Source organism: Phyllostomus hastatus, unplaced genomic scaffold, assembly GCF_019186645.2.
Source record: "Phyllostomus hastatus isolate PE091 unplaced genomic scaffold, TTU_PhHast_1.1 phas_scaffold_55, whole genome shotgun sequence".
Taxonomy (NCBI): domain Eukaryota; kingdom Metazoa; phylum Chordata; class Mammalia; order Chiroptera; family Phyllostomidae; genus Phyllostomus; species Phyllostomus hastatus.
The window spans coordinates 11,438,001-11,452,666 of record NW_025334035.1 but is presented as its reverse complement, the minus strand read 5'-3'; the positions used below and the strand labels follow the sequence as shown (position 1 = coordinate 11,452,666).

Here is a 14,666-nt window from a genome sequence, read left to right as displayed (position 1 = left end):
GGAATGTTTTCTATAGCAGATCTCATGTGAGAACACAAAACAAGTCTAAAAAAATTTAAGAAGATTGAAATCATATCAAGTACCTTCTTTGACAATAATGCTATGAAACTAGAAATCAATCACAAGAAGAAAACTGAAAATCACACAATGACATGGAAGCTAAATAACATGTAATTGAACAATGAATGGGTTAACAATGAGATCAAGGAGAAATCAAAAGGTACCTTGAATCAAATGAAAATGAGAACATAACAACTCAAAACCTATGGGACATGGGGAAAATAGTCTTAAGAGGGAAATTCATAGCATTACAGTCCTATCTCAAGAAACAATATAAAGCTCAAATAAACATCTAATGTTAAATAAACTTTCAAAAGAAAAGGAAACAAAGAACAAGGTGAGTAGAAGAGAGGAAATAATAAATATCAGAGCAGAAATACATGAAGTAGCACCTTAAAAAATATAAAAGATCAATGAAATCCAAGAGCTGGTTCTTTCAAAAGATAAACAAGTTTGACAAACCTTTAATCTCATCAAGAAAAAGAGAGAAAAGATCCAAATAAATAAAACCAGAAATAAAACAGGAGAAGTAATAACTAACACCAAAGAAATACAAAGGACTGTAAGAAACTATTATGAACAACTATGTGCCAACAAGTTGGGACAAACTAGAAGAAATGGATAAATTCCTAGAAACATACAATCTTCCAAAACTCAATGAGGAAGACTCAGAGAATCTGAACAGACAGATTACAACTAGTGAAATTGAAGCAGTAATAAAAAAAAACAACCTTGAGGACTTACAGTAAAGATGGAGACATAAGTAGATATACTTTGCCTCCTCGCACAACCAAAGAAAAGGACAACAACAAATTTAACAACAAAAAACAAGCAGAATTGCCAGAAAATTGAACTGTATGGAAGTCCAACAACCAAGGAGTTAAAGAAGAAGCATTCATCCAGACTGGTAGGAGGGGTGGAGACAGGCAGCTGGAGCCAAGAAGACTCATGGCAAGGCAGCAGCTGGTGGATCAGGTGGTCTCACATTTGTGTGCAGATAAACCAGGAGGGAAAACTGGGGAGTGAGACAGACTGTACAACCCAGGCTTCCAGCACAGGGAAATAAAATCTCAAACCTCTTATTGAAAACACCTGTTGGGGTTGAGGTGGCAGTGGGAGAAACTCCCAGCCTCACAGAAGAGTTCATTGGAGAGACCCACAGGGTACTAGAACGTACACAAACCCACCCACTCAGGAATCAGCACCAGAGGGGCCCAATTTGCTTGTGGGTAGTGGGAAATATGACTGAAACTCAGTGAGAACCAAGCAGGCAGCATCTTTCCCTCTCTGGCCTCTCCCCTACACACAGCACCATAACCCAGCAACATAGTTTGCCCTGCCCTGGTGAGTACCTAAGGCTCTTCCCCTTACTACATAACAGGTGAATGGAGAAAAAAAAATATGGCCCAAATGAAAGAACAGATCAATGACAACAAACTCAGAACTATCAATCACCAAACCTAAAAGAACAAAAACAAAAACAAACTAATCAAACAACTAGAAGAGGAACAGAATTATGGAAATGGAGATCACATGTAGAGTTATCACTCAGAAGGCAGATGGGGGAGAATGGGGGAGAGGTACAGGGAATAAGAAGCATGAATAGTAGGTACAACATAGACAGGGAGTGGTTAAGAATAGTATAGGAAATATAGAAGCCAAAGAACTTATATGTACAGCTCAGAGACATGAACTAAAGTGGGAGGGGATGTGGGTGGGAAATGTGGTGCAAGGTGGAGGGGAATAAAGGGGGGAAAATCAGGCAACTGTAATAGTATAATCAATAAAATATTTTTTTAAAAGAAAGAACAGATCAAAGCTCCAAAAATAGAACTAAGAGATGAAGAGATAGCCAATCTATTGGATGCGGAGTTCAAAACACTGGTAATCATGATACTCACGAAAATGGTTGAGTATGAGGAAAAAGTGAAGGCCATGAAAAGGGAAATAAAGGAAAATGCACAGGTAACCAACAGTGACAGGAAGGAAACCAGGACTCAAATCAACTGTTTGAAGCAGAAGGAAAACATAAACATTCAACCAGAACAGAATGAAGAAAGAAGAATTCAAGAAAATGAGGAGAAGTTTAGGAACCTCCAGAACAACTTTAAATATTAAAATCCAAATCATAAGGATGCCAGAAGGAGAAGAGAAAGAGCAACAAATTGAAAACTTATTTGAAAAAATAATGAAGGAGAACTTCCCTAGTCTGGTGAAGGAAATAGACTTCCAGGAAGTCCAGGAAGCTCAGAGAGCCCCAAAGAAGTTCGACCCAAGGAAGAACACACTAAGGCACATCATCATTAAGTTATCTAAGATTAAAGATGAGGAGAGAATGTTAAAAGCATCAAGAGAAAAGGAGAGAGTTACCTACAAAGGAGTTTCCATAAGAATATCAGCCAATTTCCCAAAAGAAACCTTACAGGCACAAAGGAGCTGGAAAGAAGTATTCAAAGTCATGAAAGGCAAGGACCTACATCCGAGACTGCTCTATCCAGCAAAGCTTTCATTGACAATGAAAGGGCAGATAAAGTGCTTCTCAGATAAGGTCAAGTTAAAGGAGTTCATCATCACCAAGCCCTTATTATATGAAATGTTAAAGGGACTTATCTAAGAAAAAGAGGATAAAAAACACATACAGTAAAATGACAGCAAACTCACAATTATTAACAAGCACACCTAAAACAAAAACCAAAGCAAACTGAGCAAACAACTAGAACAGGAACAGAATCACAGAAATGAAGATCACATGAAGGGTTATCAGTGGGGAAGGGGAGGAGGTAGAATAGCGGAAAAGGCACAGGGAATAAGAAGCATAAAGATAGATACAAAATAGACAAGGGGAGGTTAAGAATAGTATAGGAAATGGAGAAGCCAAAAAACTTATATGTATGAACCACAGACATGAACTAAGGGGAGGAAGGATGCTGGTAGGATGTGGGGTACAGGGTGGAGGTGAATAAAGGAGAGAAAAATAGGACAACTGTAATAGCACAATCAATAAAATATATTTTTTAAAAAACTTCAAAGAAACAAAAGCCCTGGACCAGATGCTTCACAGGTGAATTTTACCAAACATTCATTGAACTAACACTTCTCAAACTATTCCCAAATATTCAAGAAAAGGGAAGACTCCCAAGCTCATTTTACAATGTCAGAATTATCCTAATTCCAAAACCAGGTAAGGACACTACAAAGAAAGAAAATTATAATCCAATATCACTGATGAACATTGATGCTAAAATCCTCAACAAAATATTATCAAGCTGAATACAGCAATACATTAAAAAAATCATACACCATGATAAAGTGGGATGCAAGGTTGGTACAATATCTGCAAATCAGTAAACAGGATACATACAAAAATTAAGGATAAAAACTGCATGATAATATCAATAGATGCAGAATACACATTTGATAAAAATCCAGCACCCATTTATGATAAAACTCTCAGCAAAGTGGGAAAAGGGAGAACATAGCTCAATGTAATAAAGACATATATGACAAACTCACAGCCAACACCATATTCACTGGGGAAAAACTACAAGTGTTCCCCTTAATATTGGGAGCAAGGCAGGTATGTCCACTTTCATTTCTCTTATTAAGCATAGTACTTAAAGTCCTAGCCACAACAATCAGTCAAAAAGAAGTAATAAAAGGCATCCAAATTGGAAAGAAAGAAGTAAAACTATCATTATTTGCAGATGACATAATACTGTATGTAGAGAACCCTAAAGATTCCACCAAAAAACTACTAGGACTGATAAATGAGTGCAGTAAAGTAGTAAAATACAAAATGAATATTCAGAAATCAGTTGCATTTGTATACACCAATAGTGAATTACCAGAAAGAGAAGTTAAGAAAATAATTCCATTTACAAATGCATAAAAAATATCTAGGACTAAATTTAACCCAGGAGGTAAAAGACCTGTACTTGGAAAATTATGAGACATTGAGGAAAGTAACTGAAGAAAATGCAAGTAAGTAGAAACCATGTCCATGGATAGGAAGAATTAACATCATTAAAATGTCCATACTAACCAAAGCAGTCTACAGATTCAATGTAATTCCTATCAAGATACCAATGGCATATCTCACAGAACTGGAACAAATATTCCACAAATTTATATAAAACCATAAAAGATCCTGAATAGCAATAGCAATCTTGAGAAAGAAGAACACAGTTGGAGGAATCACACCACCTAATATCAAACTATACTACAAAGCCATAATAATTAAAACAGCATGATACTGGCAGAAAAACAGGCATATAGATAAATGGAACAGACTAGAGAGTCCAAAAATTAACCTATGTCTTTATAGTCAATTAATATTTGACAAAAGAGGCAAAAACAATAAATGGTATTGGGAAAATTGGACAGATACATGCAAAAAAAATGAAACTAGACCACCTTCTTATACCACATATCAGAATAAACTCAAAATGGATTAAAGACTTAAATGTTATGCTTGAAACCATACAAATTTGAGAAGAAAACATAGGCAGTAAAAATTTTGGACATTTCTTGTAGCAACATTTGTTCTGATGTATCTCCTAGGACAAGGGAAACAAAAGAAAAAAATAAACAAATGTTACTACAGCAAACTAAAAATTTTCGCACAGCAAAGGAAACCTGATGCAGACTCTGGCCAGCAGTGTCTGCGGTGTTGTGGATGAGATGAACAAATTCACATGGACTACCAATTCCTGTGGAGAAAAAGGGATGGTACAGCCACTCTCTGAGTAAGAGAGTGCCCTGACCCTTGCCTGGACAGGATTTTATTGCTTTCTAATAGCATACATCAAGGAGGGTTCTCATTCATTATGCTCAGGTTTGCTTTAGGTGATTATTTTTAACACAGCAAAGGACAGGACATTGCTGACTACTCTTTACAGATTAACAAAGAAAAAATGTTGCAAATGCAAGGGAAGGATAAGAGTGATTGGTCTGGTTACACTCTGTCCTTGGGAGAATTAGCACAGACTTCAGGAAGTTACTTTAAAAATACATAGTAAGCTTTTGCTGCTTCAATTCAGGGTGAGGGAGTTTTAGCAAAAGCAAGCCTCAAAGCAGCCTAGGTATAATTCAGGCCTGGTTTCCCACAGAAAAGCCGATCTGTGGGTCTGGTTCCTGCGTGCTGACTCTCACCTGCCAGTTTTCTGACAGGGCTGGGCTACATTTGCCATTGCCAAGTGGATTGGTTCCCTACAGAAAACACCAGCAAAATGAGAAGACAACCACCGAATGTGAGAACATAGCCATCAATACACCTGATAAGAAGTTAGCATACAAAATTTATGAAGAACTTATAAAACTTAACACCAATAAACAATCCATTTTTAAAAATTGGCAAAGGACCTGAATAGACACTTCTCTAAAGTAGACATACAGATAGCCAATAGACATATGAAAAGATGCTCAATGTCACTAATCATCAGAGAGGTGCAAAATAAAACCACAATGAGATATCTCTTCAATCTGTAAGAATGGCTATCATCAGTAAATCAACAAACAACAAGTGCTGACAAGGATGTGGAGAAAGGGGAACACTTGTGCACTATTGGTGGGAATGCAGACTGTGGAAAGCAGTATCGCGTTACCTCAGAAAATTTAAAATGTAACTGTTTTATGATCCAACAATTCCACTTCTGGAAATTTATCTCAGGAAATCCAAAACATTAATTCAAAAGAATATATGAGCCCTAAGTTCACTGCAGTGTTATTTACAATACCCAAAATTTGGAAGCAGCCCAAATATCCATCATTACATGAGTAGATGAAGCAGCAATTGTACATTTACACAATGGAATTCTACTCAGCTATAAAAAAAAGAAGAAAATTTTACCCTTTGTAACAGTACGGATGAACCTGGAGAACATTATGCTAAGTGAAATAAGCCAATCAGAGAAAGTACCATGTAATTTTTCACATAATTGGAACCTAATAAACCAAATGAACAAGCAAAATAGAGACAGACTCATAGATAGAGAACAGGCAGATGGCTCTGGGGTTGGGATTTGGGGTGTAAGGAATCGAGAGAAAAAGAGAGAAAGAAAGAACTCATAAACAGACAACAGTGTGGTGATTGTGGGAGTGGGAGGGTGGTGGGTGAAGGTAGAAAAGGGTATAGGGGTTATAAATGGTAATGGTAAAAATGCAATAAAAATCACTCAATGAAGTTTTTTTAAAAATTAAAGTAATAGTCAAAGGACCTGAATAGACACTTCTCCAAAGGGAACATATTTCTCCAAAGGTCAATAGACATATGAGAAGATGTTTAATGTAACTAATCATCAGAGGAATGCAAATTAAAACCACAATGAGATATCACCTCACACCTGCCAGAATGGTTATCATTAATAAGTCAACAAGCAACAAGTGCTGATGAGGATGTGGAGAAAAGGGAATCCTCATGCACTGTTGGTAGAAATACAGATTGGTGCAGCCACTGTGGAAAGCACTGTTATGACCCAGTGATTCCACTTCTGGGAATTTAACTGAAGAAACCCAAAATACTGATTCAAAAGGATAGATGGATGCCTATGTTCATCACTGCATTATTTACAACAGGTTTGGAAGGAACCCAAGTGCCCATCCATAAATGAGTGCATAAAAGAGCCGTAGAACATTTACACAATAGAATACTACTCAGCCATAAAAAGATGGAACTCAACCCTTGTGACAACATGGGTGGACCTGGACATTGTTGAGCTAAGTGAAATAAGCCAGAGAAAGACGATACCATATGATATCACTTTTATGTGGAATCTATGAACAAAAACAAAATAGAAACACTAACAAAGAACAGACTGACAGCTGTTAGAGGGGGGCAGGTTAGAAGGTTGGGCAAAATAGGTGACAGGATTAAGAAAAAAAAGCAAAAAAACTTCATAATCACAGACAACAGTATGGTGATGACCAGAGGGAAAGGGCAGTGGTAGAAGAGGGTAAAGAGGGGTTAAATGCTGATGGAAGGAGACTTGACTTTGGGTAGTAACCACAATGCAATACACAGATGATGTTTTATAAAACTATACACTTGAAACTTATGTAATTTTATTAACCAATGTAGCCCTAATAAATTCAACGATTTAAAAATACAGAGTTTGATTCTGTTTGCTAATATTTTATTTATGATTTTTATATTGATATTCAGAAGTGAAAGTGAGCTATAATTTTTTTCAATGTCTAAAGTTATTTGGTTTCAGAATCAGCATAACTGCTCGTGTCACAAAGAGTTGGAATCTTTGTTTCTTTGTTTTTATTCTGGAATAATTTAAGTGGCATTAAAATAATCTGCCCTTTGAGGTCTGATCATTGCCCATTTGAAAATGTCTGGGCCTGATGCTTCCTTCTGGGTGAGTAGAATGATTGAAACCTCAAGGACACAGGACTTTGGACAAGAGTGCCAGGGGTAGTGTGCTCTGGCCCTAAGAACAGCATGTTCTCCATTTCATGGCACACATACACTGATTACCAAAATTCTATGGCACACCAAAAGTATATTTTTTGCCAATCTGACAAAAAATAGATATAATTTTGATTCATTCACACCAGATGGCTATTGTTGGGTTGCCATAGTCACTTTTTTTTTTAATTTGACAATCTAAGGGAAAAGAGGTCAGTGCCCTGACAAAATAGTCAGGTTTCACATGTTTTACAAAGTCTTGCCTCACACGGTGTGCCTCTTGTGGCACGCAGGCTGAAAATCCCTGCTTTAGAGAACAGTGGGCTCAGGTGTCCTCAGAGCAGTGTGGCCTCCAACCAATGCCAAGGCGGAAAGGCAACCTTCTTCATTTTATTTTTGACAACCTTCTTTATTTCTCCTGTGGTAATTTTTTCAATTTAGATTTTAAAAACTCTTCTAGAGGTAATTTTGATAAATTTTATTTTCCTTAAAACAAATTATCCATTCATCCAGATTTCCAAGTGTATTTGCAACAAGGTCAACAAAGTAGTCTTTTGTGAACGTTTTAATTTTTTCCTAATTTGTTATTTTGTGTATTTTGGTTTTATTGATTATCTTACCTTTAATTTTTTTCAAAGAATCAGCTTTTATATTTATTTTTTAGTTCTACCATTTTTTTGTTGTTCCAAATTCATAAATTTCTGCTTTTATTTTAATGTCTTTTTACTGCCTTCTTTAGGGGTACTTTTGTTGCTTTTTTCTCACTTCATGAGTTGGATGTTTAAATTCTAAATTATTTTTTGTTAATGTAAATATTTAAGGTTAATACTTAGCCCTTAGATATAGACACGCACTTCAGATATATCCCATAATTTCTGATGCATAGTGTTTTCATACTTTTTATTGTAGATATCGCAAAATTTTGGCTTTTAATTTAGCTTTTATGTATTGGGTTGGCCAAAAAGTTCATTTGTTTTTTTCTGTAGGATGGCTCTAATAGTGTTTAGTTGTCTTTAACTTCATTTGAAACAATTTTGTTAGATTGTATTGTATCAGTGTGCATTTAAAAAAATTCTCAAAATTGGTGAATTTTTGTGTAGACATTTTAATATTGAAGATGGAAGAAAATATGCAACACTTGGCATATTGTGCTTTATTATTTCAAGAAACTTAAAAATGAGCCTGAAACACACAAAAAAGATCTGTGCAGTGTAGGGAGAAGGTGCTGTAACTGATCGAATGTGTCAAAAGTGGTTTTCGAAGTTTTATGCTAGAGATATCTCACTGGACAATGCTACACAGTCAGGTAGACCAGTTAAAGTTGATAATGATCAAATTGAAACATTAACTGAGAACAATCAATGTTCTACCATACTGGAGATAGCTGACATACTCAAAATATTAAAATCAATAAAGTTATTGGTGAACATGTAAAGCATGTCTTTTATTTTACAGAAAAAACTAAATGGACATTTTGGCCAATGCAATAGTTTTTAAGTTTGGAGAGTGTGAGCTGAAAGGCTTCCAGGTACAAGGGTTGTTTTGTTATTATGTTATTAATTTTTAGTTTTATTTCATTGTGATCAGATCAGAGATCAATGTTGTCTGTACTACTTTGTAGTTTTGAAATATTTAAGTTTTCTTTGTGGCCTAAAGGAGGGTCAATTTTTGTGAATAATTTAAGAAAGTCATTCTGTTTCTTAACTCATTAGTAGGCTGAAAACTATTGGGAACTTTCTGTAAACAGAATAGTTTTCAGCCTACTAATTTTGATATCAGTCTTCTTTGTCCTTAAATGGTTTTTGACCTGTTGTAATCTGACAGAAGTAAATTAAAATTAATTACTACTATTGTGGTTTTATTTCTCCTTAGTTTTTTGGAGTCCTTTATAATGATGTTATGTTATTTGTTCACAAATACCTTCCTATATTCTTATAAATGGTTCCTTTTCATTATAAAATGACCTTCCTTTTCTCAGTTAATGTTGTCAACCTTTGCCCTGAATTTGAGCTTGTGTGATAGTATGACAAGCCTGCTGAATTTCGTTTATGTTAGTCAACTATACCTTTGACCTTTTGTTTTCATATTTTCTGAAGCCTTTCTTTTAGGTAATTCCCTTGAATAGAGCACGAAATTTTGCTTTGTGATTCAAACTGCAAATCTTTTTTCTTGCAATAGATGAATTTAGCCCTACTCATGTGACAGTTATATTATTTTATTGTATGTTTTCATAGATTTTTTAATCCTTTGTTACGCTTTAATTATGTGCTTCCTGTTTGCTTTGCTGTGTTTTAGGTGTGTTTCTTCTGATTAGTTGGAAGGTTGGGTTTTTTTTAAGATTTTATTTATTTACTTTTAGAAAGAGGGGAAGGGAAGGAGAGAGGGAGAGAAACAGCAATGTGTGGTTCCTTCTTGTATGTCCCCTACTAGGGACCTGGCCGTCAACCCAGGCTTGTGCCCTGACTGGGAATCCAACCAGCAACCTTTCAGTTCACAGGCTGGCACTCAGTCCACTGAGCCACACCAGCCCGGGCTGGAAGGTTTGTGTTTTTATTTAAGAAGTTACTTGTATAACCATAACTTTATATGATACTCTCAGTCCTCTATTTCTTCAGACTGTGTCAGTTGATTCCCTGTTCTGGACAATGATAACATAGCATGCTTTCTCTTTTTCCATTCCCCCTTCTCCTTTGCTGCACCAAATGTCAAATGATTTTTTTAGCATGTACTTTTTAAAAATTTTCACATTCATACACACTTCCATTTCTTGATTTTAAAATGAGCCTTTAATAGATATTTTGATCCCTTTCTATATAAAATTGATGAGGGAAGTATAGGGGACCATTCCGTGTGGCGTGGGAAATGTAGCCCAGCCCCCACTCGGAAAGGCCAGTGGGGAGCAAGGTCCGGCCCATAGGACTCATGCCTACGTATAGGTTCTCCCATGGGGAATCAGGCCTGCACTGTATGTAGGCTGCTATGAGACTTGCTTTTGCTAAAACTCCCTCACCCTGGATTGAGGCAGCAAATGTTTACTGCATATCTTTAAAGTAACTTCCTAAAATCTGTGCTAAACCTCCCAAGTATGGAGTGTAACTAGTTCAACTACTTTTCTCCTTGATCTGTAATATCCTTCTTTTTGAAGTAATTAGCAACATTCTTTCCTTTGTTATCTATAAAAGGTAATCACCTACAGTGAACCTGTGCATAGTAAATGAGGACCATCCTCTATGTAATGTGCCCAGAAAAGCAATAAAAACCTGTCCAGGCAGGGGTCAGGGCCCTCTCTCTCACTTAGAGAGTGGCCATGCCATCCTTTTTTTCTCCACAGGACTCCTGCCATCCGTGTGAATTTGTCTCTCACAGCCACAACACACAGACTTCAAGGACCAGAGTCTGAATCAGGGAAGTAGTATATTTAAACATCCCTTCCTTTTCTTTCCCTTTCCATCACAATTTTTGTTAATCATACCATTTCCACTTTCCTCATCACTGGATTTATAAAATTATACATTCTGCCCTGTAGCCATAATCCCCACATTTGTTTTTGTTAGAATTTCTACTAGTTATTCCACCAAAGTGTTTTCTCCCCACTCATTTTGTGGGAGATCACATCTTGTGATCTCTTCTGTTTTTTTTTAAACTAACTTTGTAAATTTTATCAGTAAGTGACAATTTTATATGCCTATGTATCATTAAACTGTGTACCTTTAGGGGTATAACATTATAGGAGAACAGGCTAGAGAATTAAACAGAGCACACTTCAGGCAAGATCAATCTTCATTATTTTGCCCATATTTCATTTTGTGTACACAGAAGCATGAATGCAATTTGAAGTCTTTTAGTGGCAATAAAGTCACAATCATCTGTTTATATGCTAACACCTTAACTCCAAATATTTGATCTATAACGTTTACATAAGTAGTTTCTCATTGCAGTTATTAAAATGTATTTTTTCCTGTTACGAACCAGCAACTTATTTTTGTTTATTTTTCTTTCAAAGAACTATTTCTTCTCTGATAACTGGCTAATTTTAATTTTTTATCAAAAACTAAAGGGTGGGGGAGGAAAGAGTGATGGATTAAAATTTATTTCTCAAGGAAAGATAAAATTCATTTTCAAAAATTTACAAGTGGTGTTGTTGGTGTAGAATGTATTCTATTAAGTAATCAGATTGGGAATCAAATGCCAGTTCCCCTTTCTTACTCAGGAATCAGCATTATTTCAGAATCATGTTTTTTTGTGTGTATTTTCTTAAGTCAAGTGACAATCTGTTTCAACCAAATGATTTTGATTTGGAAGTTAGAAGTCAATATGAACTATGTTGCACACAAACCCCAAGGCACCTCCTTTTCATTCTAGCCCATTTATCCCCAGAAAGAGAAAGAGTTTCCTCTCTAAACAGAGGAAGGCAGTCGGTGAGAGCTGGTGTTGGACAAGCACGCAGTGGGCACTTACAGCCAGCCATTCCTGGCCGACCTGAGAGACACTTGCAGTGTCATGACTGCCCATTGCACTGCTGCCGTGGCAGTGGACCACTGCAAATCGTCTGTAGGGTCTGTGGCATTTAAGATTTTTATTTTCAACTCCTGGAGAAAGCAGTTCTTTACTAATTTCCACATCCACAGGATACTCAGTATTTTTGATAAGTTTCTGACACCCACCAGACTCCTTGTGAACAATTTGTTTTGGGTGCAGCACAAGGACAGCAGAGGGTCTTTCCAGAGTCACTCTTACTTAGACTGATCTCAACCTCTTGTTTGTTTTTTATGGTATAATCTTGGACAGATTCTTTTGCTACCATGCTTTCCAATGCATCCTAGGCTGTCCCATGACTTAGGCTGACTGACAGAGCAGTGCCCACCACAAGGGCTGGGCATTGGCAGGAGGGGTGATGCTCTTGGTTGTAGCTAGTCTGAGTCCCTGTTCCCACAGTGTGCAACTCCACCCCATTGGCAGATGAGCCCTCAGCCAAGGATTCAAGTATTTATTAGCCACTCCAAGGTTTCCAGTAGGATCAGTCCCAGCATAAGGGTGAGCCACAGCTGTCCTCGACAGGTGGGCCCCACCAGCCTCTGCAGGAAACAGGACCGGTCAAGGGCAGGCCCTGGCCTCAGCCCTGTAGCCCCAGCATTGCTGCCCAGGGCTCAAAGAAAAGAGCCACAGGGCACAGCGTATGACAAGTATCAGAGTCCCGAGGGCATCTGCAATCCCAGTGTCCCAACAAAGGCCTGTCATCCACCACCTCTATTCCTCTGTGCCTGCAGTGTTCCAGATGGCTGGGCTTCAAGGCCATTGATGGGCTGCTTGGATATGCTGCCCTCACTGTCATCTTTCAAGTAGCCATAATATCCAGGTGGACGTTTTTTCTTCCCTATATGCTCCCTTGGTCCAACACCACCCAAGATGCCGTCATTTTCCAGAACCTCTGCCTCCGCATTGGAACCACCACCCAGCATGGGTGGAACCTGGGTACTGTCAGTAGATGGAGCTGTAGTTCACTTCTTTATGTCATCAGGAGTCTTTTGGGAAGTTGTGCAACTAAGAATGAATTTAGGGGCCTGAGGGTTAATTGTGCTTGAAATACTGTAATTGGGAGTTCTCTGAGAAGTGTTGTTGGATTCAATGACTTCATTGACACCAAACTCCAGTCTCTGATGGTCTCATCTATTAGGTAGCTCATCTGTAGCCTGTGCCCACACAGAACTGTTCCATTGTGTGGATGAAGCACAACTGAAGAGGGAGGAGTCACAAAGAACTGACTCAACTCACCAGGGCTAAAACCTCCAAAACTATACAGTGGGCTGGGGAGGGCCTCCACTCTGCACACTGCCTAACCCCCCCACCCTGGGGTGCCATCTCACCACCTTGTGATCTCATCTTCAAGAAGAATTTATGGAAAATACATTCTCTGAGCTCTTCATGTTCAAAAATCTTTGTTGCCTTTACTTGAAAAACTGTTTAGAAAAAAAACACTGTGGACCTCCAGTCAAGATGGCAGCATAGGTAAACACAGCTCACCTCCTCACATCAAAATTACAACTACATTATAGAACACCAATCACTCAGAACCATCAGAAATCAAGATGAATGGAAGTCTGAGAACTACGGAATTAAAGAAAGGACATCCATCCAGACTGGTAGGGGGAGTAGAGACATGCAACAGATTAGTCCCACATCCACACGTGGGTACAGATTTGGGAGGGATATCTCAGGACCGAGGAGCCCCAGTCCCACACCATGCCCTCCAGCCCAGGGTTCCAGTGCCAGGAAGGTAAGTCCACATAACTTCTGGCTGCAAAAACCAATGGGGATTGAGTCAGTAGAAGAAACTCTGGAGTCCCAAACAGCACCTCTTAAAGAACCCACACACAGACTTATTCAAACTTACTCCCTCTGAATCCAGCACCATGTAGCAGCTTGAAAGGCACCAGTAGTATACAGGAAGGAACTGAAGTGTCTGGCATCAAGGTGAGAGCTGGGGGACAGCTTTCTTCCAGACAGAAAGGTGGAAGAGATGATTGTTCCTTTTCTGAACCCTCCCTCACAGAGCCACAGAACTGGCAGGCTGGTGCCATATCTGAGACTCCATCAACCTGGCTAACACTGTTTGCCCTGTCCTGGAGATCCCCTGAGGCTCTGTCCCATCCAACTTACAGCTGTTAACAGAGGCTTTTCCATATGAATGGCTGGTCTTGGCTCATGCTTTACAACATCCGCAATCCTTTCAAACTAGCAACAGCTGACTTCAGTGAGTTACCAGTCCACTTGCTAAGTGGCCCCAGGCCTGACACTAGTAGCTGCCACCCTAAATTCACAGCTTGGCTTCTCCTAGGAATTTCCAAGCCCAGCACAAGTAGCAGTCATCTCAGATTGCTTTATAGCTCAGGCAGGGTGGCCCTGGGCAAAACACGGGCAGGAGCTGACCTTGGTCTGTACCACCCGGGAAACTCCAGAGCCTGCACACCTACTGAAAAGCTACAGACTACATCGGAATACCATCACCCTGCTCCTGCACAGCTGATCCTCCCCATAGGGTGGAGATTGGTGGTCAGTGGTCACAGCCAATCCTTGTAGCTGACTGGTCTGGGTAAATCCCACCCATTGACCTCCAAAGTAACCAAAGCTCAACTGCAAGAGGAGGGTGTACTCAACCCACATCATGGGCACACCTCAAGTACCCAGCTTGGGTGAT

General features: G+C 38.6%; 1 pseudogene; it reads right to left on the bottom strand.

Moving 5' to 3' along the window:
* Nucleotides 1–12,290: 12,290 nt before the first annotated feature.
* Nucleotides 12,291–14,187, bottom strand: LOC123809519 (annotated as a pseudogene).
* Nucleotides 14,188–14,666: the final 479 nt, after the last annotated feature.